This window comes from Panthera uncia, chromosome D1 (genome assembly GCF_023721935.1).
Source record: "Panthera uncia isolate 11264 chromosome D1, Puncia_PCG_1.0, whole genome shotgun sequence".
NCBI lineage: Eukaryota > Metazoa > Chordata > Mammalia > Carnivora > Felidae > Panthera > Panthera uncia.
Window position 1 is genome coordinate 89,360,154 of NC_064808.1, and position 5,853 is coordinate 89,366,006.

The window sequence follows — 5,853 nt, forward strand, 5'->3', positions numbered from 1 at the left end:
TATTCCATGCAACATTTGCGACATTTATTTAAAAAAATATTCATTATTTATCTGAAATTCAAATGCAGCCCGGTGTCCCATATTTTTGGTAAATCTGGAAATCCTAGAAGGGGATATTAAAGAACATCCATTGGGTATAAATCATTCTTATGACTGAGTAGCAACTGGGGCTTGGTTAGAGGAAATTCCTGAATAAAATGAAATTTGGAGTTAATTGGTAGATTTAAACGACTTTGCTCTCTCCCTAGGGTTTTGTATAAATAAGCTTGTGTCATCTTGTTTTCTCGCAACACCTCCACACAATACTTGGGGGTCTACAAATGGAGACACAAAGGCAAAGATGTCAAAAGACACTCCAAGGTCCCTCAGTGAGCTTGGGGTCTATTTAAACAAAATGTCGTGACTGGTTTCAGAAAGAAAACAGAGAGTTTATTGATAAAGTTTAAGAGAAGGAAAAGATCTTATTTGAAGCCCTTCATACTGTGGATGAGGAAACTGAGGCTCAGAAAACCCAAGTAATTCTCCCTAAGTCACAGAGCTGGTTAATGGTTGAGTTGATGCTGAAATCCAAAACTGCTGAGTCCTGGCTTTATGGAGCTCTTTCCAGTTTGCCAACACCACACATCCTTACCCTTCTCCTCCTTTCCCTTTAGTTTTCTTCTTTCTCTCTTTTTTTTTAAGCTTATTTATTTATTTTGAGAGAGAGGGAGAGAAAGCGCATGTACAAGTGGGGTAGGGGCAGAGGGAGAGGCAGAGAGACAGAGAGAGAGAGAGAGAGAGAGAGAGAGAGAATCCCAAGCAGGCTCCACACTGCCAGCATAGAGCCCCATGCAGGGCTTGAGCTCATGAACTGTGAGATCATGACCTGAGCCTAATTCAGACGCTTCACCTGCTGAGCCACCCAAGTGCCCCTAGTTTTCTTCTCTTGCAATATGGTATAGATAATCAGATCAGCCATAATCATACAGCTATATGGCACACTAAACTCAGAATTTTTCCTAGATCTTTCAAGTATAGAGAGCTGGATTATTCAAATCCTTTTAAAAATGTTTATTTTTAAGGGGGGGAGCAGAGAGAGAGGGAGACAGAAGATCCAAGGTGGGCTCTGTGCTAACAGCAGAGATCCCTGATGTGGAACTAGAACTCACTAACCATGAGGTCATGACCTGAGTGGAAGTCAGATGCTTAGCCAACTGAGCCTCCCAGATGCCCCAAGAGAGCTGGATTATTCAGTGTGGGTCAAATATTTTTCTGTTCTAAACGAGGTTTACAAAAAGATTTAAGAATCATCATTATCAGATCATGGGGTAATCTTTTCCTTTGATTTATACATTTTCCATTTCGTTCATGTCCATTGGACCCAATGAACAAATTCTGGAAAGAATCTGGATTTGTTTTGAATATGCAAACCTACAAAATCAGCAGATTCCGAATGATTATAGATTGCCAAGTCTCTCAAAGCTTCTGTATTTATATTCGTTCTATATCTAATTGCTCTGTGTGTTTCTAAGTCAGTATTTGCCTCATGGACTTCTTTTCACGTGTTCCAGGGATTTGGTCAATATCCAACACCGGATTTTTCCTCTCATAGCTCTCCCAAACCCAGTTACAATGCCAAGCCACGTCAAGAACTTTGCAGGCTATCATTTGGTCTGTTTATTTGGGGGGGAGCCATCTTGCTCCTCACCAACCACACCTCTTCTTTGGGGTTTGATGTTCAATGTTGGGAAGCTCTCACCTTGTAGGATGTGACAACTGGAAGAGAATGCTTTGTTGAAATCCTTGCGACAATGACTTTGTGAAGACTTTGGAGGTTCTTTGCTCATTTCTACAGGGTGGAAAATGCCGTTATGACTCAGAGTCCTGTCTTAAGGAGGACAGCTGTGGCCCCGGGGCATTTGCAGATCATGTGGGGTTCTGGAGGGTTGCTGGTGAAGTGACTTTTCTATGGCCAGACTAGTGCAGTGAAATGACAGTGTTAATCGTCATTTTCGTTTCCTCAAGTTCGTTTCTGAATCATCACATTTCTGAAAACCAGGGCATCCTGGGGTGGCATAAAATAGAGAGTACCTGACATTGAGGGAAGGGGCAGTCAGTCCTCTGGGGTTTATATAAATGATGTGTCTACTTGGCCTGGTGGTCTCATGAAGAACCAAGAATTAATCTAAAAGTGAGCTCATGGAAGTGAACTACCTCATGAGTGGCCTCCCCTCATGACACTGCAGTTGAGGCTCTATTTCCTATTGAGAGTAAGAGACAACAATAAGCCTATTCTGTCCCTATTCACCCAGGCACATGCTGATCCGCGCTGATAAATCACTTGGTAGCTACAGAGAGGGGAAGATTAACGACCTTTCTTTTTTGACCAGTGTAGATCTAAAGCTTCCCCCACACTGGGGGCCTCATTTTCCATTTCCTATTAAAATCTGTGGCTCTCCTTTCCTGAAATAGCCAAATATTTTCTGTATAGAAAAAAAAAATCTCATCATATTTACACTCAAGGGAATTTCCAAGATCTCAAGGGATCTGAATTCCTTATTTGCCAACTAGTTCATGTATTTTGTCATTTTTCATCAGGTAACAGAGGTGACTGTTCTGGAATTTGTCATGATTCTTGGGGTTGATTTATTGTCGATTTTTATAGTACTGCTTATTCTTTTTGAAAATAATGTGATCTTGTTCTGGGTGCTTGTGCTTTGTGGTAGAGAGTAATTACCTACTGACGAGATGGCTATGAATAGATTTTGAATCTTGGGGAATATTCCACTTCCCTTGAGGAAACAAATCAGGGAGTTTAATCAACCCTGGAGATTGAGGACGGAGATGAATATGGGCTGGAATTGAATGTTGGTGTTTGAGAGCCACCAGTGATGGAAAAACCAAGCAGCCTTAAAATGTCCGTAGCTATGAGCTCATCTCTATTTTGCTAGGCTGTGATTGACGTAGGTTTTCAATAAAGATTCAGCAGCTCATTTCCAGAATGCCATGGAAAACTGGCTTCTTCAAGAAGGATCATTCTAAGGGAAATCAAATAGGACTAGAGGACAATACAAACCATGCTAACACTGAATTTCAAACAATAACAAGCCATTTCTAGCCTTGAAAGCCATTAAAAAAAATGCTAAGGAAGCACAGCCTTGCAAGGTCAGGTTTCTCATCACTAGAGGTGTCTAACTAACATCACCTAGGAGGGATATTGGCTTCTGAATCAGGTGGGAGGTTAGACTAGATGACCTTCAAATGCAGTATATATTCTAAGATTCTTTAGCTATATCAGGGAAATTAGGGACTAAAAGAAGTTCAGTTCAGGAACTAAAGTAATGGTATTAGTGTGATTCCAGGAGTATGATGTACCCTGTATTTCCAGTAACCCACACTTTGAACCTATGACCCAGCGCCAGTGTTTCTTACTTAAAAGGCACACGTATGCCTTTCATATACCCAAGCTTTGGCTCTCCTAGTTTTCTCCGTAGGAAATGCAGCCCCAGCCTGGCAGAACATCCACTAACCCCTTAAAGACCTATGTCTAAGGTAGTGGTTCTCAGCTAAGGTGAGTTTGTGATTTTTCCCCTCCAGAGGTCATTTGATGAAGTCCAGAAACAGTTTTGGTTGTAACAACTGGGGGGATGCTACTGGCATCTAGTGGCCAGGGATGCTGCTAAACATCCTGCACCCCACAGGACAGCCTCCAACAGCAGTCACCTAGGACATCAACAGTGCTGAGCTTGAGGAAACCTGTTCTTAGGTGAGCTTTTAGGCAAAAACCCCTGCATAGCAGCCGTAAAGCTTTTTTTTAAAACCCTTTATATCTTGGGGCATCTGGGTAGTTCAGTCGGTTAATGTCTGACTCTTGATTTTGGCTCAGGTCATGATCTTGCAGTTCATGAGTTTGAGCCCTGAGTCAGCCTCTGCGCTGACAGTGCAGAGCCTGCTTGAGATTCTCTCCCCCCTCTCTCTTCCCCTTCCCCCACGGAATAAATAAACTTAAAAAAAAAAAAAGAAGGAAAAAAGTAAAATCAATAGATGTTTTAAAAAAACACTTTATATCTTCTTTAAAGCACTTACCATTTTGTCCACTGGGAATGTCATTTCTTGGGAAACTTTCTTAAGCTCTAATCTCTTAGTATGTATAAAAATAAAATTGGGGGGCACCTGGGTGGCTCAGTCTGACTTTGGCTCAGTAATGATCTCACAGCTCATGAATTCAAGCCCCATGTGGGGCTCTGTGCTGACACCTCAGAGCCTGGAGCCTGCTTTGGACACTGTCTCCCTCCCTTTCTGCCCCTCCCCTGCTTGCGCACTTTCTCTCTCCCTCTAAAATATAAGTAAACATTAAAAAAATTAAAAAAAAAAGAAAAGAAAGTTGGACTTACTCTGATTTGAGATGTAGGGTAGGGGGTGGGAAAGCTCTACCTGTTAGCCCTAAGAGGAGTTTTGAAACGTTCAACAGCAATAACATATAAAGAGCACTTACTGAGCACTTACTATATGCCAGGTCCTGAGCCAAAGCTTTACATGGCTTGCACACAGGAGGAGGCATTAACCTATGTTGAATGTTGAATTGTCTTATATAATTCAGAAGAATATATAAGGGTTCTGTGTTAGTTTCTTGAGACGGCCTTAACAATGACACCAAGTCATCAGATTTCAGGCCCACCCTAATCCAGTGTGATCGCATCGTAATTACATCTAAAAAAAAAAAGAACCCTATTTCCAAGTAAGGTCACATTCTAAAGTTTGGGGTTGTGATGGTCTGAGTGCTCGTGTCCTCTTAAAATTCATAGATTGGAAACCTAATGCCCAGCGTGGTGGTATCAGGAGGTGGGGTCTTTGGGAAACCCCACAAATGAAGTGAAGCCCTCATGAATGGAATCAGTGCCTTTATAAAAGTGGTCCAAGGGAGATCCCTATCCCCTTGTACTTTGTGAGAAACTGGCCATTTGCAACCTGGAAGAGAACCTTCACCGGAACCCTACCACGCTGGCACCATGACCTTGGACTTCCAGCCTCCATAATCACTAAAAATAAATTCCTGTCATTTATAAGCCACCCGGTCTGTGGTGCGTGGTTATAGCAACACGAGTGGCCTAACACATGGCGGACATGACTTTTGGGAGGACACTTTCCAACCCACTACAGTCTGCCCTCTGGCCCTCTTGTGTGAAATGCATTCATTCCTTCCCAACATCCTCAAGTCATTTTTTTATATAAGTTTATTTACTTATTTTGAGAGAGAGAGAGAAAGAGAGCACAGAAGAGCTGGAGGGACAGAGGGAGAGGGAGAGAGAATCCCAAGCGGGCTCCACGCTGTCAGTGAAAACCCAGAGTCGGACGCTTAACTGACTGAGCCACCCACGTGCCCCCCCAACATCCCTGGGTCTTAACCCATTCCCACATTAAATCTCATCAAAATGACATCAACTCCAAAAGTTCCAAGTGTTATCATCTAAATCAGGTGTGGGTGAGACTGTGGGTATGATACACCCTGAGGCACAATTCCCCTCCCCTTGTGGACCTGTGCAACTGGTCAGCTTCTACAATACAAGGGTAGGGGTGCCTGGGTGGCCCAGTGGTTAAATGGTTAAGTGTCCACGGTTCAAGAGTTTGAGCCCCACATTGGGCTCTCTGCTGCCAGTGCATGGCCCACTAGGATCCTCGGTCTCCCTCTCTCTGCTCCTTCCCCACCTGTGGGTAAGACAGACATAGTCTATACGTTCCTAGCCTAAAAGGGAGAAAATGGAAGAAGAAAAAAGACCACTGGTCTAAAGCAAGCTCGAAATCCTGCAGGGTAAATTCTACAAGGTTTCAAGGCCTGAGAATAATCTTCTGTGGCTCAGAGCTCCATCCTCCAGG